The sequence below is a fragment of the Stegostoma tigrinum genome, chromosome 32 (genome assembly GCF_030684315.1).
Source record: "Stegostoma tigrinum isolate sSteTig4 chromosome 32, sSteTig4.hap1, whole genome shotgun sequence".
In the NCBI taxonomy this organism is placed as follows: Eukaryota; Metazoa; Chordata; class Chondrichthyes; order Orectolobiformes; family Stegostomatidae; genus Stegostoma; species Stegostoma tigrinum.
Genome location: NC_081385.1, coordinates 24,725,046 through 24,749,868, shown reverse-complemented (window position 1 = coordinate 24,749,868; position 24,823 = coordinate 24,725,046). Strand labels below are relative to the sequence as shown.

Here is a 24,823-nt window from a genome sequence, read left to right as displayed (position 1 = left end):
TTTTAGTACACAAAACCTGTCAAGTCATATGTATGGATCCATGTGTAACATCTCAGTCATGAGTCTGCTTGCTTTTTTTCTCTCTTCCTAGAATGCCATTCCTTGTCCAAATCCTGAAGCATTAGTGCAACCTTGAAGGAATTTCTGGGAAAAGGAGTCGCGCTAAGCAATGCACATCCAACAGTACTAGGCTCCACTATCCCACTCTCTCATTAGACAGGCATCACTGGTGGTGGGTTTAACATGACGGTCACCACACTTCCAGCAAGGGGTGTCATCAAGAAGGTGGGACCTTCTTGGTGACTTCAACCAGCATGGGAATGGATTCCTTGCTGTTAACATCATTCTGCATCACAAATCAGTCATCCAACCATTGATGCTAATTGGCTGATTCTCGTTCTAGACCACTCCCCTTGCCTCATGTGTGGTGACTCACAGGTTAAACAATCACCACTTGGTACTTTGTAATGAGAGAGCCAACCTATGGTCCAACAGGACTTGAGCCTTTTTGCATTCATCAAGAGAAAGCAATGCAATAATGAAATACCAACAAAACTATGTGACAAAATCAGGCTCGTCCAACTTTCCAATCAGCATTGAAAACACCAAAAAGAGCTGGAAGACGGGATTCTCTGGGATAATCTTTTGCAGCTCACACAGAATGGGCTGAATGGCATCCTGCACCAAATCTTTTCAATTGACCTATATCAGTATTAGAGAAAATCAGCCCAAAATATTCCAGCTTCTACACAGATTTTGCCAACTGTACTTCCAATCTTTCAATCCACCTATCATTGACCAACTTCTAAAACATTGCCTTCCAAAGTCAACAAATATATCTATATCCAAATATTTGCTTGGTGTCTCATCCTGCAAAGTGCATTGTCCACATTGGAGCTGAGACACGCACACACAAGCCACACACACACACGAGATCATAATAAATATACCTCAAATGGTGTCACAGATCATGTGATAGATTCATGTTGAAAGCAGTGGCCCAATGGATTAAGTCTGACTGTTTGGTATGCTAATAAATCATAGCATGCATCATCACCCAAGATAATGTAATATCACATGATTCTGCTCTCTCATGTAACCTGGTGAGAAGAAATCATGGTAAGATGTTTTCCTTACCTCAACAGCCTTTGTTAATCATTGCTTAGCAACACAGCACAGACAAGATAATACACCTCAATTAGAAATCCATGTCTGTCAGTCTATGGTAAAGAATAAGCATGTTGATAGCCAAGGAATAGATCCGTCAAAAAAGCTCTATCCAAAATTCAGAATATCATAAAGAAACAAATATAGATGCTGCTGAATCTATATTTTGTGTCTTATTGTATTGTCCAAATATAGCCTTTTCAGTTCAAATTTTTCTTCCAAGCACTTTAGAGTTATAGCAAGAGGCTGAACAGGCTGGGGCTTTTTCCCTGGAGCACTGGAGGTTGATGGATGACCTCATAGAGGTTTATACAATCATGAGGAGCATAGATAAGGTGAATAGCCAAGGTCTTTTTTTCCCAGGGTGGGGGAATCCAGAACTGGAGGGCATAACAGAGTCATAGAATTGTACAACACAGGAACAGACCTGTCAGTCCAATTCATCCATGCCAACTAAATGTATCCAGTTTCCATTTGCCAACATTTGGCCCATATCCCTCTTAACCCTTCCTTTCATGTACCCATCCAGATCCCTTTTAATTGTTGTAATTAAAAAGCATCCATCACTTCCTCCGCAGCCTCATTCCGCACACGCACCACCATCTGCATTAAAAAGTTACCCCTTAGGTCCCTTTTAAATCTTCCTCCTCTCACTTTAAACCTATGTCCTCTAATTTTGGACTCCCATACCCTGGGAAAGAGACATTAGCTCTTCATCCTATCCATGCCCCTACTGATTTTGTAAGCCTTTATAAGGTCACCCCTCAATCTCCAACTCTTCAGGGAAAATAGCCCCAGCCTACTTGGTCTCTCATTAGGACTCAAAGCTTCCAACCTCAGCAGCAACCTTGTAAATCTTTACTGCAACCTTTCAAGTTTAAGAACATCTCTCCTATACCAGGGAGACAAGAACTGAATGTAATGTTCCAAAAGTGGCTTAACCAGTGTTCTGTACAGCCGCAATATGACCTCCCACTTGGTATACTCATATACCTGGGGCGGCGTGGACTTGTTGGGTCGAAGGGCCTGTTTTGGTGTCATCTTCAAACTTGCTAACCATTCATCCTATATTCAATTCCAAATCATTTATGTAAATGATGAAAAGCAGTCATAGAACATAGAACATAGAATATAGAACAGTACAGCACAGTACAGGCCCTTCAGCCTACAATGTTGTGCCAACCTATTATCTTGCTGAGATCGATCTACTCTACATTCCCTACATTTTACTATCCTTCATGTGCCTATCCAAGAGTTGCTTAAAAGCCTCTAAAGTATCTGACTTCACTTCCACTGCCAGCAGTGCATTACACACACCCACCACTCTGTGTGAAAAACCTACCTCTGATATCTCAGCTATACCTTCCTCCAATCATTAAAATTATGCCCCCTTATAATAGTCATTCCCGCCCTGCGAAAAAGTCTCTGACTATCTACTCTATCCGTGCCTCTCATCATCTTGTACACCTCTATCGAGTCACGTCTCATCCTTCATCGCTCAAATGAGAAAAGCCCTAGCTCACTCGACCTTTCCTCATACAAACTGCCCTCCAGTCCAGGAAGCATTTTGGTAAATCTCCTCTGCATCCTGTCCAAAGCTCCCATATCTTTCCTATAATGAGGTGACCAGAACTGAACATTATTCCACGTCTGGTCTAACCAGGGTTATAAACAGCTGCAGCATAATCTCACGGCTCTTAGACTCAATTCCCCTGCCAATGAAAGCCAACACACCACACATCTTCTTTACAACCCTATCAACCCTTTGAGGATCTATGGATGTGGGCCCCAAGATAACTCTGTTCCTCTATATTACCAAGAATCCTGCCATTAACCCTATATTCTGCATTCTAATTCGACCTTCCAAAATGGATAACTCTATGCTTTTCTTGGTTGAATTTCATCTGCCACTTCTTTGCCCAGCTCTGCATCCTGTCAATGTCTCATTGCAACCCACGACAGCCCTCCACACTATCCACAACTCCCCCACCCTTTGTGGCATCAGCAAACTTACTAAACCACCCTTCTCCTTCTTCACCCAAGTCATGTATAAAGATCACAAACAGAAGAGGTCCCAGAACAGATCCCTGCGGAACACCACTTGTCACTGAGCTCCAGGCTGAATAATTTTCATCTACTACCACCCTCTGTCTTCTATTGGACAGCCAGTTTTGTATCCAGACAGCCAAATTTCCCTGAATCCCATGCCTCCTTACTTTGTGAATGAGGCTACCATGGGGAACCTTATCGAATATTTTACTAAAATACATATACACCACATCCACTGGTCTACCTTCATCGATGTGTTTTGTCACATCCTCAAATAATTCAATAAGGCTTGTGAGGCATGACCTGCCCCTCACAAAGTCAGGCAGACAGTCACCCCAGCACCGATCCTTTGCAGCACATTGCTGGTCATAGACTTCCAGTCTGAAAGACAACCCTCAACCACCACCCTATGTCTCCTATTCTCAAGCCAATTTTGAATCCAAATGGCTGACTTTCCCAAGATTTCGTATGATTCAACCTCGCTGACAAGTAGACCATGTGGAACCTTGTTGAACACCTTGCTGAACTCCATATAGACAACATCCAACTCTCTGCCTTCATCAGCTTTCTTTGTTACTTCTTCAAAAAACTCAATCAATTTAGTGAGACAGGATTTCTCATGCACAAAGCCATGTAGACTATCCTTAATCAATCCTTGTCTTTCCAAATACATGTAAATTCTGTTACTCAGGATTCCCTCCAACAACTTATTCACCACTGATGTCAGGCTCACTAGTCTATAGTTCCCTGGCTTTTCCTTGCTACCTTTTATTAATAATGGCACCACATTAGCCAACCTCCAGTCTTCTGGCACCTCACCCATAGCGTTAATGATGCAAATATTTCAGCAAGGGGCCCAGCAAATATTTCCCTCGCTTCCCACACAGCGCTGGGATACACCTGATCAGGTCCCACGGATGGATCCACCTTAATGCATTTTAAGATGTTCAGCACCACCTCCTCTGTCATAGGGACACCTTTCAAGATACCACTATTTATTTCTCCAAATTCTTTTGCTTCCATATCCTTCTCCACTGTAAAATATTTGCTTAGTAAGTTTAAGGTGAGGAGCAATAATCTTAAAAGGGAATTCAGGGGCATTTTTTTCACACAGAGTGTTATGCCAGTATGGAATGAGCTGCCAGATGCAGTGGAAGAGGTAGGTACATTTGGATCATTTAAAAGATATTTAGACAGGAGCATGATGAGAAAAGGTTTAGAGGGGTATATGCCAAATGCAGGCAAATGGGACTAGTTCAGTTTAGGATACCTGGTCAGCATGGATATGTTAGACCAAGGACAACACAGTGCGGATATGGAGAAAAACAGATGTCAGGGAGCATCAGAGGAGCAGGAAAGTTGACATTTTGGGTTGGGACCCTTTTTCAAAAATGGGAGGAGGAAAGGAACTGGGAAACAAATAGGAGGAGGGGGTGGGGCTGGGGACGGTAGGTGGTACAGTGATAGGTGAGTGCAGGTAGGGAGTGAGATGGGTGGGGTAGATAGGTGGGAGAGAAGATGGGCAGGTTGTGTCAGTTTAAGGAGGTAGGGATGAGAGGGAGAGATGGACGTGTGGGTTGAGGCCAGAGAAGGAAAGTGGGGAGAGCTTAAAACTGGTGAATTCCATGTTTAGGTCATCGGGCTGTCAGCTTCCGAGGTAAAATTTGAGGTGTTGCTTCTCCAGTTTGCGGGTGGCATCATTGTGACACTGAAGGAGGCCCAGGGTGGACATGTCACCCAGGGAGTGTGAAGAGGAGTTAAAATGGTCGGCAACTAGAAGGTGTTGTTTGTCGCATACAGAGCACAGATGCTCTATGAAATGGTCTCCGAGTCTATCCTTGGTCTCACTGATGTAGAGGAGGCCACATCAGGAGCAGTGGATACTGGAGACCAAGTTGGCGGAGGTGCAGGTGATTCCCTGTCTGATGTGAAAGTTTTCTTTTGGGCCTTGAATGGAGATGAGGGGAGAAGCATAGGGGCAGGTGCCTCTGTTACAACATTGTTCAACCTTTTTCGACTAAAGCGTCATATTCATGATGCAAATGAGTGAATAATTAAAGATGAGGATCAGATTTCAATGTGACAAAAAGCTGTGTACACGTCCCAGACGTGAGATAATATAAAGCATTCCTCCCACTGCCCCACCCTGAAACTAAGCAGGTAGGTGCAAGTAAGCACTGATCCATCAGCAGTTAGCACAGACAGCAGTTACTGAACAAGCTCTGAGCACTTACTCGACCTGCAGGCACAACAAAAGGTAAGGCACTGTGTTTTTGTTCATATTAAAAAGGATCAGCAAGATCTTTTTCCCTCTTCTAACTCTCAAGTCCGAATTTTTAAAAAAGTGGATTAGTGTGAAAATTCCATGTTCTACTCAGAAATATAAAATCTGCCATGTTTTGCATCATCCTAAGAATGCAGTCTTTGTTTCACTGGCGGGCTGGTTTTGTATGCGTTCCGTTAAGGTATTTCTCTTGAACTCAGCAGAAGTCTTTTGTTGCTTATTCCAACAGTTGTTTATAGAAGGCAAGAGACAAAAAATTGTCAAGTAGTTTAAAGGACATGAAGGGTTTGTAGAATGCCGGTGCTTCAGAAACATAAGAATGTTGATGTGAATAGTAAATTTGAAGCTCGATGAATTTTCTACGGAACTTAAAAATGTGCATTTTAAAAACAATTTTTTCAAAGGTATGCTATTCTTTCATAGGATGTTTGCTTATCACAGTTAAAAGATGTGATGGAAGCCTTTAAAAGTCACTGGATTGTTCGAGAACCTGTTTATTTATAAAACAAAAGGAATCCTTAACTATCTCAGTAAAATATGGTGGAATTTTTTTTTCTGTAGTATTGGTTAATTCCTAATTCCTCACTTGACTGGATGGCGAATGTAGAACAGAATGATGTCAAGAGTACATGGCGCAATCTTGGTTCTAGCTGAAATGGGTTTGGGATCTGTTCCATTGCTAAACCTGTAGGGGAAATCAAGTGAAGTGGGTTGAAGTGGGTCTTCATCCAGACAGCTGAAGAAAATGACCCCAGCTCTGGTATTATGCTTATCATGGACACCACACATTGGAAATAGTATCAAGGCATGAGAGGCAATGCAGAAGACTTACTTGAGATGAGGGACTTAAATGGGGGAAAAAAAACTTAGCGACTAAATAAAAGGTAAAGGAAAATTTGATAGAGATATTTAAAATCCTGAATAGATTAGATTAATAAGGAAAAACAAATTTCCAATGTCCACTGAGCCAATAACTTGAAGCTAGAGATCCACCATTATGGGCAGAGATGCCACGAAAATTTCTTCTCAGCAACATTTTGGTTTAATCTGAAACATACGCCTAAAGGTGGAAGAGCATGCAATTATAACTTCCAAAATCATATTTGGAACAATTATCCAAAAAACATTACAAGCCGATAGCGAAAAAGCAAGGGAGTGGACTAACCCTGATGAGATAGTGCACAGATGATGGATCAAATGGCCTTCTTATGTGGTTTATCATTTTAAGTGATATCATGATTGACGAAGGACTAAATAACCACCTTCTGTAGTTTCTCATTTTAAGATGGTATCATAGTAGATTTTTCAATGGACACATCTTTCAAACAAGCCAAAATAATATTTTATGTTGTATCAGAGATAATGGGAACTGCAGATGCTGGAGAATCCAAGATAACAAAATGTGAGGCTGGATGAACACAGCAGGCCAAGCAGCATCTCAGGAGCACAAAAGCTGACGTTTCGGGCCTAGACCCTTCATCAGAGAGGGGGATGGGTGAGGGTTCTGGAATAAATAGGGAGAGAGGGGGAGGCGGACCGAAGATGGAGAGTAAAGAAGATAGGTGGAGAGAGTATAGGTGAAGAGGTAGGGAGGGGATAGGTCACCCAGGGAAGATGGACAGGTAAAGGAGGTGGGATGAGGTTAGTAGGTAGGAGATGGGAGTGCAGCTTGGGGTGGGAGGAAGGGATGGGTGAGAGGAAGAACAGGTTAGGGAGGCAGAGACAGGTTGGACTGGTTTTGGGATGCAGTGGGGGGAGGGGAAGAGCCAGGCTGGTTGTGTGGTGCAGTGGGGGGAGGGGACGAACTGGGCTTGTTTAGGGATGCGGTGGGGGAAGGGGAGATTTGGAAGCTGGTGAAGTCCACATTGGTACCATTAGGCTGCAGGGTTCCCAAGCGGAATATGAGTTGCAGTTCCTGCAACCTTCGTGTGGCATCATTGTGGCACTGCAGGAGGCCCATGATGGACATGTCATCTAAAGAATGGAAGGGGGAGTGGAAATAGTTTGCGGGACTGGGAAGTGCAGTTGTTTGTTGCGAACCGAGCGGAGGTGTTCTGCAAAGCGGTCCCCAAGCCTCCGCTTGGTTTCCCCAATGTAAAGGAAGCCACACCGGGTACAGTGAATGCAGTATACCACATTGGCAGATGTGCAGGTGAACCTCTGCTTAATGTGGAATGTCATCTTGGGGCCTGGGATAGGGGTGAGGGAGGAGGTGTGGGGGCAAGTGTAGCATTTCCTGCGGTTGCAGGGGAAGGTGCCGGGTGTGGTGGGGTTGGAGGGCAGTGTGGAGCAAACAAGAGATTCACGGAGAGAGTGGTCTCTCCGAAAAGCAGGCAGTGGTGGGGATGGAAAAATGTCTTGGGTGGTGGGGTTGGATTGTAGATGGCGGAAGTGTCGGAGGATGATGCGTTGTATCCGGAGGTTGGTGGGGTGGTGTGTGAGAACAAGGGGGATCCTCTGAGGGCGGTTTTGGCGGGGGCGGGGTGTGAGGGATGTGTCGCAGGAAATACGGGAGACGCGGTCAAGGGCATTCTCGATCACTGTGGGGGAAAGTTGCAGTCCTTGAAGAACTTGGACATCTGCGATGTGCGGGAGTGGAATGTCTTATCGTGGGAGCAGATGCGGCGGAGGCAGAGGAATTGGTAATTGGGGATGGAATTTTTGCAGGAGGGTGGGTGGGAGGAGGTGTATTCTAGGTAGCTGTGGGAGTCAGTGGGCTTGAAATGGACATCAGTTAGAAGCTGTTTGCCTGAGATGGAGACTGAGAGATCCAGGAAGGTGAGGGATATGCTGGAGATGGCCCAGGTGAACTGAAGGTTGGGGTGGAAGGTGTTGGTGAAGTGGATGAACTGTTCGAGCTCCTCTGGGGAGCAAGAGGCGGCGCCAATACAGTCATCAATGTACCGGAGGAAGAGGTGGGGTTTGGGGCCTGTGTAGGTGCAGAAGAGGGACTGTTCCACGTAACCTACAAAGAGGCAGGCATAGCTGGGGCCCATGCGGGTGCCCATGGCCACCCACTTAGTCTGTAGGAAGTGGGAGGAGTCAAAAGAGAAGTTGTTGAGGGTGAGGATGAGTTCGGCTAGGCGGATGAGGGTATCGGTGGAGGGGGACTGGTCGGGCCTGCGGGACAGGAAGAAGTGGAGGGCCTTGAGGCCATCTGCATGCGAAATGCAGGTGTATAGGGACTGGATGTCCATGGTGAAGATGAGGTGTTGGGGGCCTCTCCACCCCTCTCAGCCACTCCAACCTCTTCCCTGCAGAACGGGCAGCCCTCCGCTCCCTCCGCTCCAACCCCAACCTCACCATCAAACCCGCAGACAAGAGTGGCGCAGTGGTAGTATGGCGCACTGACCTCTACATCGCCGAGGCCAGACGCCAACTCTCCGACACCGCCTCCTACCGCCCCCTCGATCATGACCCCACACCCGAGCACCAAACCATCATCTCCAACACCATTCATGACCTCATCAGCTCAGGGGACCTCCCACCCACAGCCTCCAAACTCATTGTTCCCCAACCCCGCACGGCCCGTTTCTATCTCCTTCCCAAAATCCACAAACCTGCCTGCCCTGGTCGACCCCTCGTCTCAGCCTGCTCCTGCCCCACCGAACTCATCTCCACCTATCTGGACTCCATTTTCTCCCCTTTGGTCCAGGAACTCCCTACCTACGTCCGTGACACCACCCACGCCCTCCACCTCTTCCAGGACTTCCAATTCCCTGGCCCCCAACACCTCATCTTCACCATGGACGTCCAGTCCCTATACACATGCATTTCGCATGCAGATGGCCTCAAGGCCCCCCGCTTCTTCCTGTCCCGCAGGCCCGACCAGTCCCCCTCCAACGACACCCTCATCCACCTAGCCGAACTCATCCTCAACCTCAACAACTTCTCTTTTGACTCCTCCCACTTCCTACAGACTAAGTGGGTGGCCATGGGCACCCGCATGGGCCCCAGCTATGCCTGCCGCTATGTAGGTTACGTGGAACAGTCCCTCTTCCGCACCTACCCAGGCCCCAAACCCCACCTCTTCCTCCGGTACATTGATGACTGTATCGGTGCCACCTGTTGCTCCCCAGCGGAGCTCGAACAGTTCATCCACTTCACCAACACCTTCCACCCCAACCTTCAGTTCACCTGGGCCATCTCCAGCATATCCCTCACCTTCCTGGATCTCTCAGTCTCCATCTCAGGCAAACAGCTTCTAACTGATGTCCATTTCAAGCCCACCGACTCCCACAGCTACCTAGAATACACCTCCTCCCACCCATCCTCCTGCAAAAATTCCATCCCCAATTACCAATTCCTCCGCCTCCGCCGCATCTGCTCCCACGATAAGACATTCCACTCCCGCACATCCCAGATGCCCAAGTTCTTCAAGGACCGCAACTTTCCCCCCACAGTGATCGAGAACGCCCTTGACCGCGTCTCCCGTATTCCCCGCAACACATCCCTCACACCCCGCCCCCGCCAAAACCGCCCTAAGAGGATCCCCCTCGTTCTCACACACCACCCCACCAACCTCTGGATACAACGCATCATCCTCCGACACTTCCGCCATCTACAATCCAACCCCACCACCCAAGCTATTTTTCCATCCCCACACCTGTCTGCTTTCTGGAGAGACCACTTTCTCTGTGACTCCCTTGTTCGCTCCACACTGCCCTCCAACCCCACCACACCCGGCACCTTCCCCTGCAACCGCAGGAAATGCTACACTTGCCCCCAGACCTGCTCCCTCACCCCTATCCCAGGCCCCAAGATGATATTCCACATTAAGCAGAGGTTCACCTGCACATCTGCCAATGTGGTATACTGCATCCACTGTACCCGGTGTGGCTTCCTCTATATTGGGGAAACCAAGCGGAGGCTTGGGGACCGCTTTGCAGAACACCTCCGCTCGGTTCGCAACAAACAACTGCACCTCCCAGTCGCAAACCATTTCCACTCCCCCTTCCATTCTTTAGATGACAGTCCATCATGGGCCTCCTTCAGTGCCACAATGATGCCACACGAAGGTTGCAGGAACAGCAACTCATATTCCACTTGGGAACCCTGCAGCCTAATGGTATCAATGTGGACTTCACCAGCTTCCAAATCTCCCCTTCCCCCACCGCATCCCTAAACAAGCCCAGTTCGTCCCCTCCCCCCACTGCACCACACAACCAGCCTGGCTCTTCCCCTCCCCCCACTGCATCCCAAAACCAGTCCAACCTGTCTCTGCCTCCCTAACCTGTTCTTCCTCTCACCCATCCCTTCCTCCCACCCCAAGCCGCACCCGCATCTCCTACCTACTAACCTCATCCCACCTCCTTGACCTGTCCGTCTTCCCTGGACTGATCTATCCCCTCCCTACCTCCCCACCTATGCTGTCTCCACCTATCTTCTTTTCTCTCCATCTTCGGTCCGCCTCCCCCTCTCTCCCTATTTATTCCAGAACCCTCACCCATCCCCCTCTCTGATGAAGGGTCTAGGCCCGAAACGTCAGCTTTTGTGCTCCTCAGATACTGCTTGGCCTGCTGTGTTCATCCAGCCTCACATTTTGTTATCTAATATTTTATGTTGTTGCCTTGTTAAATAATGATGAACAAAGGTTTATTGCATCATTTTTTTAAACAAACATTTCTTTGTCATATCTGTAGAAAATTGTGAGGATTCTGTTCCTTTGTATTCAAAACTTGAGTGTGATGATAGCATTGTATTAGTGAATTGAAGGTGGGGCAATCCCATGGCAATATAAAACATCAAATTTTTGTCATACATTTAGTTATTTTTGGAAGCTGTGGCCAATGCTTAATGCTTGTTAATGTAGATATCAGGGTCTTGGCAACTCATTAATCATAGATACAAAAGGGATCACCAGCAAGACTTCTTTTCCCATGTCAGTAACTGAACCTTGCTTATTATTTTGTACAGAACCAAAGATGTCCCTATGGTTCCCCTGCTCCCAAATTAGCCATGTTTATTGAGTGTTAGGCTCATCCCACAAGAGGAGGTGGTGCCAGTAATAGGTAAAGGATTGCTTCAACTGCTTATTTTTTCAAATCTGAGGAATCTAAGATATTGAAACTCTCCAAGAAATGCCGGCTCAGTAGGATTCGCTCCTTTGTGTTTGTGAGTGCTTCGTCCATTCTTAACTATTCCAGTCATTTCACTGTTTAAAAAGCTTCAGGAAAATGGCTCCCAGTTTCTCTTTTCACGTTGAAACTCTGTGTCTCCGACTAGTTGGCTTGTTTTATTTTCATTGTAAGGTGAATACAACTTTGTATTTGAAAAATTTCACGATTAAGAGAACCTGAGGAGTCCACTGTGAGTGACCTGAACTCACTGATCCATTGTTGCACCAGAAAGAAAAAACAACTTCCTCTGAGAGAAACAAAGAAACCAAGGTGAAGCGATGAAGCAAGCATGTTGTTCATTTTGGAGCTAAATGCCCCCATACCTGACTTACAGATGACAGCAAACTGATTCATTTGCATCTGTAATATGTGGTTAGGGCACTGACTTCAATGCGGGCAATTTTGGCTGCCATACAATTGACCATAATTTCATCAGACGGAAAGGGCAAAGGTCAGGGGCCCCACTCTTGGCCTCTATTTGGTGGCTTCTATTGTCCACATGTGGAACCCAGGTAAGGTAAAGATCTGGCTTAACAGCCATCTTTTCCATAGGTTGTTGCCTAACAACATGAGCCCCATCCATCTACCCATCCTCTGGGTAGGTGATGGCTTGGTGGTATTATCACTGGGCTATCAATCCAGAAACCCACCTAATGTTCTGGGGACCCAGGTTCAAATCCCAGCGCGGCAGGAGGCCACTGGAAAAGACAACAGTAGAAATAGCCCTGTTAACCCTGCAAATTCCTCCTCATTAAAATCAGGGGTCAAGTACCAAAATTGGGAGGCTTGGCTCACAGACTAGTTGAACAACAACCTGACATAGTCATACTCACAGAATCATACCTTACAGAAAATGTTGCAGACACCACCGTCACCATCCCTGGATATGTTCAGTCCCACTGGCAGGACAGAACCAGCAAAGGAGGTTCCACAGTAGTATACAATCAGTGACATGATGGAAGGTGTCATCAACAGTGCTATGGAGCAGCAATTGCTGTGACAGTCCACAACACATTGACTCTGGACCCTATAAAGTCTCATGGCTTCAAGTTGAACATGGGCAAGGAAACCTCCTGCTGATTACGACATGCCATCCTCCTGCAGTGGATAAATCAGTCCTCCTCAATGTTGAGCAATACTTAGAGGAAGTACTGAAGTTGGCAAGGACACAAAATGTATTCCTGGAGAGGAATTTCAATGTTCACCACCAATAGTGGCTCGGCAGCATTACTACAGATTGAGCTGGTCGGGTCCTAAAGGACATAGCTGCTAGGCTGGGTCTGCAGCAGGTGGTGAAGGAGCCAACAAGAGGGAAAAACATACTTGACCACATCCTTACCAATCTGCCTGTTGCAGTTGCAGCTGTCCATTATAGTTGGTAAGAGTGACTACTGCACAGCCCATGTCAAGGCGAAGTCCTGCCTTCACATTGAGAACAACTTCAATCGTGTCGTGTGGTACTATCACCGTGCTAAATGGGACAGATGCCACACAGATCGAGCAACTCAAGACTGGGCATCCATGAGGCACTGTGGGCCATCAACAGCAGTAGAATTGTACTCCAGTACAATGTATAAATTCATGGCCTGGCATATCCCCCACTCAACAATTACCATTAAGCCAGGGGATCAACCCTGGTTCAGTGAAGAGTGCAGGAAGGCATGCCAGGAGCAGCACCAGGCATAGCTGAAGAAGAGGTATCAACCTGGTGAAGCCACCAAACAGGACTACTTGCACACCAAACAGCAAAAGCAGCAAGTGACAGACAGAGCAAAGTGATCCCACAACCAATGGATCAGATCTAAGCTCTGCACTTCTGCCACATCCAGTCGTGAATGGTGGTGGATGGTTAAACAACTCAGTGGAGGATGGGGCTCCACATCTCCATCATCAATGATGGAAGAGCCCAGCACGTCAGTGCAAAAGATAAGGCTAAAACATTCACAGCTATCTTTAGCCAGAAGTACCGAGCCAATGATCCATCTCAGCCTCCTCTAATGTTTCCAAGCATTACAGATATCAGTGTTCAACCAATTTGATTCACTCCATGATAGGGCAAAGACCATCTTCCAAAGATCTGCCACCAAAACTATAGTGGAATATACATGCAGCTCTTGCTGGAGATGGTGATAATGTCAGCATTACTTTTAATGGCAATTTTAAAATATTGTTCGTGGCTTCAGTCAATAATATAGTCTGCTTCTGAGAGCATGGGCCTTTATAACTGTAGCCTTGATTGCAGAATTACTTCCCTGCTAACTTTAGTACTGATACTCAGAACCAGAGGCCTTGTATTCTAACAAAGGTGTGATTCAGATTTCACTTTGAATGTAGCTGTAATTTTTTAATGTATAATTGTATTAATATTTGCCATAATACCACATAGTCACAGAGCTGACTACCATTGTGGGATGTAAAAACAAGCTTGAGAAGCTGACCCTGACATTAGCTGGAAGACTGGGAGGAATGAAAGGAAGAAAGTTTTGCAGTCAGAACAGATCTCCCTATAATTGGCTCCTTTCTCCCAAAACAGTCAATAATTAGCTATCAAATTCCTCACTGATCGCGCAGAGGTCATGGGTGGGAGGGAGCTCCCTTTAGTTTCTGCTCTGCCTTCTTACCCTCTCGAGAAACATAAAATCCAGAATGTAGAGTATCTGAGAGTGTAGCCTCAATATCCCTCAATATTCATAGAGTCATACAGCACAGAAACAGTTCCTTCGGTTTAATTCAACAACAACACCAAATTGCTGGAAAAGCTCATCAAGTCTAACAGCGTCAGTGAAGAGAAATCAGGTTAACATTCCTGGTCCGGTGGAGTGTTCTAGAATTTTGTTTCCCTCAGTCCAAACCGTCCATTCCAACCAAGCTTCTTAAACTAAATTAGTCCCACTTGCCTGCTTTTGGCCGATATTTCTCGAAACCGTTTCTATCCGTGTCTAAGGTTCCTGAGTAGATTTATAGTTCAGGTTGTGAATACTGTGTATCCATGTACCAGCCAAAAAGTCTTTTAAACTGTACCTGTGCCTCACACTTCCTGTTGCAGTATATTCTGAGTACATCCCCTTCCCCCAACTGTGTAAAAAAGTTGCCCTTCAGGTCTCTTTTAGATCTTTCTCCTCTCAACTTAAACATATACCCCGTAGTTTTGAACTCACCCACCCTTGAGAAAAGACATTTGTTATTCTCCTTATCAATGCCCCTCATGATTTTATAAACCTTTTGCAAAGGTCATCTCTCAGCCTGCTACGCGCCAGTGAAAAAAGTCCCAGCCTATCCAGCCTCTCTTTATGACTTAAACCCTCCATTCCTGATAACATGGCTGTAAATATTTTCTGCACCCTCTCCAGTTTAATAATATCTTTCCTTTAACAGGCTGACTAAAACATACATAGTACCCCAGAAAGGGCCTCACTAACATCCTGTACAATCTCAATATGACATCCCAACACCTATACTCAATGGCCTGAGTAATGAAGGCAAGCATGCTAAGTGCCTTCTTAATCGCCTTGTCTACCTGTGATGCAAATTTCAAAGAACTATGTACCTGAAACCTTAGGTCTCTCAGTTTGACAACACTCCCCATGGTCCTCCCATTAATTGTAAAAGTCCTGACCTTATTCATCTTACCAAAATGCAACACCTTGCATTCATCCAAATTAAATTCCTTCTGCCACCCTTCAGCCCACTGGCCCAATTGATTAAGATTCCTTTGTAATCTTAGATCATTTTCTTCACTATCAACTATCCCAACAATTTTGGTGTCATCTGCAAACATCCTAACCGTGCCTCCTAAATTCTCATTCAAATTGTTTGTACAAATTACAAACAAAAGTGAACCCAGCGCCAATTCCTTTGGAACACCGCTGATCACAGGCCTCCACTTTGAAGAACAATCCTCCACCACCACCATCTATCTCCTACCATCAAGACAATTCTGTATCCAATTGCCAAGCTCTCGCCGCATCCCATGTGATCTAACTTTACTAAATAGTTTACCACGCAGAACATTGTTAAAGGTTTTATTAAAGTCTGAGTAGACAATGTCTACTACTCTGCCCTCATAAATCTTTTTTGGTTACATCTTCAAAAAGGTCAATCAAGTTTGTGACGCATGATTTCCCATGCGCAAAAGCATGTTGACTGTCCTAATTAGCCCTTACCTCTACAAGGCATGTAAATCCAATCTCTTGGAATCACCTCCCCCCCCCCCCCCCCCCGCCCCCCAATAACTTACTCACCACTGATGTCAAATTCACAGGTCTATAGTTCCCAGGCTTCTCCTCACAGCATTTCTTAAATAAAGGCACAACATTAGCCACTCTCCAGTCCTCTGGCACCTCACTTGTGGCTATAGAGGATACAAATATCCATGTTGGGGGCCTCACAATTTCTTCCCTAACTTCCCTCAATGTCTTGGGATATACTTGATCAGGTCCCAGAGATTTATTCACTTTTATGTTTTTTTTAAGACCTCCTTCCTGTTCTGTCATGTGGACTGTTTTCATGACATCAATATTTATTTCCTTGAGTTCCCTAGCCTCCATTTCTTTCTCCGCCGTAAAAAAAACTGACATGAAATATTTGCTCTGTATCTTTCCCATCTGTTGTGGTTCCAGACATAGACACCCTTCTTCATCTTTAAGGGCCCCATTCTCTCATTCCATACTATTAATGGCTTTACCCTTCACTCTAACAAAAACACACTGCCTCTGAACTCTTGTTATTTCACATTGAAAATTTCCCATTGCCAGTTGTCTTTCACCTGCTTGCAGTCTACTCCAATCAACTCTTGAAAGTTCCTGCCTCATGCCATCAAAATTTGCCTTACTCCATTAAGCAATTTAACTTTTAACAAGGCCTATCCTTTTTCATAACTAATTTGAAACTAATAGAATTATGATCCCTGGTCCCAAAGTGCTCCCCCCATCGCATTTCAGTCACTTGCCCTGCCTTATTTCCAAAGACAAGTTCAAGATTTGCTCCTTCCCTAGTAGGTATATTTACATAACGATAAAGAAAATATTCTTGAACACATCGGACAAATTCCTTTCAAGCCCTTGGCACTATGGCAGTCCCAGTCAATGTTTGGAAAGTTAAAATCCTCTACCAGTACAACTCTATTATTTTTACTTATATCTGAGATCTCTCTACATATTTGTTCTTCAATTTCCCTCTGACTATTGAGGGACCTATAGTACAATCTCATCAAGGTGAGCATCCCTTTCTGATTTCTGAGTTCCACCTTTCACTGGAAAATCTTACTGAAATATCCAGGACAAGTACAGGAGTAATGATTTCCTTAATTGTAAACACCACTCTGCCTCTTCTCTTGAGTACCTTTCTATCCTCCCCATTGCCTCTAAATCCTAGAGCCTTGAGCTGCCAGTCCTGTCACTCCCTCAGCCATGTTTTCATAATAGCTGCAATGTCCCAGTGCAATGTTCCCACACATACCCTGAGCTCATCTACCTTAACTGCCTTGAAATAATTGCAGTTTAACTGTATTTTGATGTTTTAAACCTGACTTTTCTAATTAACTTGTGATTTTTAAAATTCAGAGCCATCCTCATCTGTTTTTCTACTCTTAGGACCCCATGCCCCTCACCACCACCACCACTGTCCTTTACTAGTTTAATGTCTGCCGAATAGCACGAGCAAATCTCCCCACCATGATATTGGTCCTCTTCCAGTTCAGGTAAAACCCATCCTTTTTGAACAGGTCATTTCTGTACCAGAAAAATCTGAATTCTTGCCTCCAACACCATCTTCCCAGCCACTTCTCATTCAGTTTGTCATGACAATTTACAGTTGCCACTTAAGTAAGTGTATTTTCAGTAGAATTATTTTAATTTATTGGCGGCTGTGGATATGAGATGACCATTTCAAAAATGCCTGTTTCTTTCATTTACCACTCTGACATTTCCAAAAATAGATTAGACACAAGATCTGCTTGAAAGAACACTATCATTCTGACACTGTCCCTTCAGGGCCTTGACATATTGCAGTGAGAAGCCAGTACGCAGCACTGAATGGAAATATTATTTGCCTTGGGTCATCTGGTTTGAGTGTCAACCCCTGATGACGTACATATCATAGAATTCCTACTATGTAGAAAAAGGCCGTTAGGCCCATTGCGTCTTTAAGAATTCTCCGAAGAACATACCATCTAGATCCCAGCACACCAAAGATATTTTTCCATCCCCACCCTTATCTGCTTTCCAGGGGGACCATTCTGTCTGTGACTCCCTTGTCCATCCCACACTGTCCTCCAGCCCCACCTCACCCAGCATTTTTCCCTGCAACCGCAGGAAGTGTTACATCTGCCCCACACCTCCCACGTCACCCGGAGCCCAGGCCCCAAGAAGACTTTCCACATCAAGCAGATGCTCACCTGCATATCTGCTAATGTGGTATACTGCATCCGCTGTTCCCATTGTAGCCTCCTCTACATCCTGGAAAATAAGCGGAGGCTTGGGGACCGCTTTGCAGAACACCTACGCTCAGTTTGCACAAAACAACTGCACCTCCCAGTTGCGAACTATTTCAACTCCCCCTCCCATTCCAGATGACATGTCCATCCTGGGCCTCCTGTCGTGCCACAATGAAACCACCCAAAGGTTGCAGGAACAGAAACTCATATTCCACTTGGGAACCCTGCAGCCAATGGTATCAATGTGGGCTTGACACGCTTCAAAATCTCCCCTTCCCCCGCCGCATCCCAAAACCAGCCCAGTTTGTCCCGGCCTCCCTAATCTGTCCTTCCTCCCACCTGTTCCCTCCTCCCACCTCAAGCCCAACCCCCATCTCATACCTACTAACCTCATTCTGCCTCCTTGACCTGTCTGTCCTCCCTGGCCTGAACTATCCCCTCTCTACCTCCCCACCTATAGTCTCATTTACTGGGTCCATCCCCACCTCTTTGAACTGTCTGTCTCCTCTCCACCTATCTTGTCCTCTCTCTATCTTCTGTTCACCTCGCCCTCTCTCACTATTTATTTCAGAACTCCCTTCCCCTCCCCCATTTCTGAAAAAGGGTCTCAGCCCAAAACATCAGCCTTCTTGCTCCTCTGATGCTGCTTGGCCTGTTGTGTTCATCCAGCTCCACATCTTGATATCTTGATTCCAAGCATATGTTTTAAGAACAAGATTTGACAACAACACCTTTGACTCAGAGATAGTAAGAACAGCAGATGCTGGGGAATCTGAGATAGCATGGTGTAGTGCTGGATAAACACAGCAGGCCAAGTAGCATCAGAGGAGCTGGAAAGCTGACGTTTCTGAAGAAGAAGGATCCGAAACGTCAGCTTTCCTGCTCTTCTGATGCTGGTGGGCCTGCTGAGATCCTCCAGCTCTACACCTTATTGCCTTTGACTCAGAAGCAGGCTTTTGGACAAGGTGAACTGAGGTACGGAGTTTGTAATGAAGAGTAAGAATTCGACTGTTGCTGTGCCCCCGCAATCGATGAGAAGCTTCCATGTACCATATTTTTGTGAAACTGACAACAAGTGCACAATATTGCTTGAAAGATCAGAAAGTTATATGTATATTTATGCATTTTTTTTGCCGCTTGAGTGGAAGATCCCCTGTCTCTGTGTGAGCTTACCAAAAGACTGCTTACCTATACTGTGACATGAGACTATGTGGTGCACTTTTTTTTTTCTAAACTCACTCATTAGACACTGAGAGTGTTTCATTTCCTAACGTTGATGTCTTTCCTGCTCATACTGCAGCATATGTCTATACCTGGAAGTCTGATGAATTTTGAAAAGCATCAAATGTGATACTTATTGATGAGCAAGGTCATCCAGCTATTTTCAAACTATCCTTTATGATCAATTTGGATGTTGATCACTCAATGAAAAAAGCATCCTGGCTAACATAGATTATTTCAAAGCTTTGAAAAGTCCTTCTGAAAACAGAGCTCAACTTGTATGCCAAGTAGAAAATGTGAGCGGCAAGTGTTACTGTAGAAAGTTACCACTTTGAAATATTTGGGGGTACACAGCTTTGATCTCCTTACTTATGAAAGAGTGTAAATACAGTGGAAGCAATTCAGAGAAGATTGATCTGACCAAAATATGGAATATGTTGGCTACATTATGAGGAATATTTGGATAGAATGGGACTGTATGCACTGGAGTTTAAAAAAATGAGAGTTAATGTTTCTTAAACAAGTAAAATATTTATAAGGCATGACAAGGTGAATGCTGAAAGGTCATTTCTCTTTGTGTGAGAGCTAGGAACACAATTTGAAAATAAGAGCGATGAGAGGGATTTTTTTTTCTTTGGTCTCAGAGGGAAGTGAATCTCTGAGCTCAAATCACCAGAGGGTGATGGGGCAGGATCATTGACTATTTTGAAATGAGAGGTCAACAGATTGTTGACTAACAAGAGAGACAATGAGTTTGGATGGAGACAGAAAAGTGAAGATGAGGCCAGAATCAAAACAGTGATATTGTGATGGTGTATCAGGTTAGAGGCGCTCAATAGCCTGCTAATGCATAGGCTCCTATTCATGACTGCCAACACACCCTTTTTTCCCAATATGCCCTCTGTTGCTTTCTAGATTCTATGCATTAATACATATGGTGAGTACAATCCTAAACATGAAATTTTGAACCGAAAATTTAGGTTGACTTGTAATGTAAATGATGCTCTAAGCATATATTTATTAGGTGTTAATTGGTGAGTGAGGAATTGATTTATATGGTAAGAATAGATCCAAACATGCATTTTGCTGTCAATAAAATGGTATTATCTTATGATGTGTTTCTACAAAATGACCTATGATTGTTCCACAGTTACCTTTTGCTAGCTGGAACCTGTTAAGGCACATTTTTAGTTGTACTGGTGAATTTTTGAATTTAGTTTAATCTCCATAGTTTTACATATCTATTGACAATCTTTCCTCTCACCCTACTCTGTCTCTTTTGTTGGATTCCAGACCAGGGCATATTATTCACTCAATGTTGTTGACTTACCAAAGCATCAGACATTTTATTCTTAATACCTTCGGGCTACTTTTTTCAACATCGTGTTGGCTGTTATTACAACAGCTGGCTATATTGAATATTAAGTCTCCTTTAAGTCAAATACAATTTTATCTCTAAAATGTAATCTTTTGGTGTTCTAAATGCCACACCTCACACTTTGCTGCATTAAATCCATTTATTACATTAAATTTATTCACGCTTTATTACCTGCATCTTCTGTTTAGTTTAATTTTTCTGTGTCTCTTTCTGTGACTTCATTGACTCTCCTAGTTTGTAAGTGTAACTATCACTAAGTTGCATTGGGTTTGAGGGTCTGAGTTGAGGAAATTAGGAAAAACTGATGTAAATTACTAATGAAATCTGTGCACACAAAAAGCCAGCATCCTAAACATAACTTTCACAAACTATTGAGATCATATTTATTGTGTTTTGTTTCAGGCATGCACAAACTTGCAACATTTTAACCAAACAGTTAATACCTTAATTACTGTAACTTGGATCTCAATCTCAGATTTAACATTTGACAGTTTTCATTATAGTAGAACTCATTATACGTATCCAGGTATGAAATTCTACGTGTTATAATAGTGATTCCAAATTCATTTGGAAGAAACTTATGGCCTGAATGATGTAAAGTTTTCTTGGACCCCAATGACCTGAGTGTTCCATGTTTTTTGCAAGTGTTAAAATCATTCACTCTCCTTTTGTAGCCCGTCTCTCATGTTCCCTCCATTTATAACTACTCTCTTACCCCACATCCCTCTTGCAGCCATTCTACAAATGGCCATATCAGTTAGTCAATTATCTGAAATGAATAAGGGACTTTTGAAAGGAGGGAGCGACAGATAGTAGAGTAGACACAGATCCAACCACTACACTTTTTTTTTGGGTTATGAACTTTACATTTACTCAGAACCATAATATTATTTCCCCGAATTATATCTGCTCTGATTTGTATTTCCACTTTCTTAATGAAAGTACATCACTTGTGATTTAAATTCCTTTGCTTCAAGCTAAATTAATCATCTTCAGAACATGATTTAGAAGTCAGAATGGCCAACACTGGATGATTCACTACATTCAGTTTTCACTTCCTTAAAAAAATCAAGGAGATTGTTCAAATGGAATGCTTGTTGATTCCTAACTACCAAGTTGTTCATGTGCAGAAGTTTAAGTTTACTCAAAAAATAACTCATTTTTTACTTGTGTAACTGATGTTATGATATTGGGTCTGTGGTCATCAGCATTTGTTGATTTGAATCGGTTTGCATTGTTCATTGACTTCCTCAAAATAATTGCCAGTAAGTCTCAAATTTTAAAATCTAGCTGTGTATGTTATTTCTTTGGATTTTGGTGGAGAAACGGAGCTGGAACGGAAAGGGAGTGGAACACTCACTCCCATCCGCTTGATACCTTAGATATTACCATTTGATGGTGAAATGACAACCCTCTGGCAGAAAGATAACTGATTAGTGGTGTAAAGTGGGTTTCCACATCCATCTGGAGTCGAGGCTGGGATCCTGTGTAACAGTCAGGTAATGCCACAAACTGGAAGTTTTCCAAGACATGGAGAGGGGAACAAAACAAGAAGTGTCACCCAGAGATAATGGGAACTGCAGATGCTGGAGAATCCAAGATAATAAAGTGTGAAGCTGGATGAACACAGCAGGCCCAGCAGCATCTCAGGAGCTCAGCTGGGCCTGCTGTGTTCATCCAGCTTCACACATTATTATCAAGAAGTGTCACCCAACCGCTTCTTTAAGAAACTCAGTAGCTTGCTTATTAGTTATTTCGATATGGCAGGCAAGCTTCTGATTTATGCACCACTCACTTGCTGTATTTTGAGACTGATATGGTGACACCATATTAAGCACACCCTGCGGTGTTTTATTTAAATCAGCCAGTTGGGGGAAGCACACTTGAATTGAAGCTGTAACATCCAGCCACACTGATCTTATAGTGAGTGTAAGTGATGTACAATTGATCAGAATTTTCATTCCCTCATGGATTCATTTATTTTTCAAGCAAATTTTCTGAGATTTTAGTTTATGTTCAAGTCTGAAGTGCTGCCTCACTGAGGGAGAGTGCACTATTGATTTTAGGATGGCTGAGTGGTCACATACTTTCTGACTCAGCGCATAAAGGATTTGTAGGATATGGCATGGTGCACCACAAACCACATTACTATATTCAATGGCCTCTCTTTCTTCCATCATAAAAGCTCATACATATGAATAAGGAAAAGTTCAGACCACCTTCAATGAGTATTTTTATGAACCCAGCACACATCTCTGTTTGAAGTATGAACTGGCAATAATGAAAGCTCTTCTTGTTTTGCTCATGTTGGATTTATATGTCAGTATCACTTGTAATTAGTTCAGATGTATCCTTTGTAAACTGTCCTTGAGACCAGTTTGAATTACAAGCTGGTTTAGATCCAAACTTGGGAGTCATTATGGCACAAAGATTTGACTGAATTTTTTTGGCTGTGAGCATCTTTTGATCTGCCCTAATATGAGTTGGAGGAGACTCAGTTTAAAAGTGAAAAGAATGCTATGTCAAGTATTTTTGGTGGAATGTGACAGAAGAGAAAATTAAAATTGAAGAAAAAGCTATAGTTAGAGTATGAATAACCAGGCTAAAATCTCGTAGTAAGTTTTATTATCATATGTACTCAAGTTCAGGAACACTCAAGTATAGTAAAAAGTGTACAAAGTCACTATTTTCATCCAAAGCTACCTAGGTACAAAGGAGGAAAAATAAATTAGAAAGCTCAAAGTTCAAAATTGCAGTTCTTTTTAGGGTGAAGTGGAAAAATACTTCAAGATTTTCTTCAAGGGTGAACAGAGAAACCGATTTTAGATGCACCCTCACTCAGTCTAGATAAATGAACCGATGGGTAATATTTTATTTATCCTTCTATGTGACCAAGAAAATTGGGTTTCATTTGCATCAGCCTTGTAACTCAATGTATTATCAGTGTTTATATTTCGACCAAATTCTTGAAGATGTGAGAGTGGATGTGGAAGTTTGAAACAATTGCTCCACTCCTTATTTCTACATTTATATCTCCAGCCAAATCTTATGTGAAGACAAACATGGCATGGTTTGAGGGCTGGAATCCAAAACCAAATTTTAATAGAAATAACCAATTGAGAAAGTATATTTTGTAGAAAATATGAACTGTAAATTGTATTTAGACTGCACTTACTGCCTTTATTCACCTTTATGAATACATTGTATTAACATATTCTTACTTACACTGCACAATTATCTTACAAATCATTGACCTTAATTCACACACAGGCAACATATTTAATGTGCATAACAGACAGAATCACTTTTGTTGTAACAACTTTAGAACTATCTTTCACAACTCCAATTTTGGATGTTGCTGTGTCTATTTTTTTAAATTAAGTGGGTATTAATTGACTATTTGAACAGTCTTTGACAAAAAAGAGAAGTTGAATTTAGTTGGCCTTTCAAAACAATAACTGGCACAACGTCTTTTTTTCAACCCCTCACGCTTCAAATTTTCAATTTCCACGAGTTATTTATTATTATCCCCGTCGTTATCTAGGAAATGTCTGGTTATAAATTTGAAAATTTCATTCCTGGGATGTGATGTTGCAAGGATTTATTGCCCATCCCTGGTTGCCCAGACAACTCTGCAGCTTACACATAGATCATGACAGTGATGATAAAGGTACAGTTAAACATATTCAAGTCAGGACACGTGTGTGATTTAGGAATGGTGTTAAGCATAATTTTGTTTTTAAAGGACCAAAAATAGGGATTGAGAAACCAGTTTCAGCATATTCACTGATGAATCATGTTCATCTGGCAGACACTGAGATGGATTTGATACAGGGTAGCATGACGCAAAGATCATGATTCTTTCTGATTTTCATTCACCAACCAAATTGCAAAGTCGAGTTTCTCCAATAATGTATATTAGTCTCTTAATTTTCTAATTTATGTGTGCTGAATTATAAACATGCACAAATGTATTATTTATCCCCATGAATTCAAAGCTGAGCTACGCCTTCATTTCGTAAATGTTTTGACAGCTCCTCAAAGGCTGGAAAACAGTACTTCATGTAGGAATGCGTTGTGGTGAGTTCTCACAACCTGTTGCGAGGAGATCCATTTGAACAATAGTATTTTCTCTGTGCTTTTCTTAAGCTTTAGAAATCTGAAAACAAAAC

The 24,823-nt window shown here is 43.4% G+C and overlaps 1 protein-coding gene across 6 annotated transcripts in view; it reads left to right on the top strand.

The window, feature by feature from the left end:
- Positions 1–24,823, top strand: part of LOC125466978 (otoancorin-like) — a 193,311-nt gene that overhangs the window by 80,444 nt on the left and 88,044 nt on the right. Inside the window, exon 1 of one of the 6 annotated variants that reach the window (XM_048562224.2) lies at positions 5,365–5,473. The exons of the other annotated variants lie outside the window; for them this stretch is intronic. The gene's annotated coding sequence lies outside the window, so the exon portion shown is untranslated. Of the gene's footprint in view, positions 1–5,364; positions 5,474–24,823 lie in introns of those variants that run through there. 6 annotated transcript variants of the gene reach the window in all.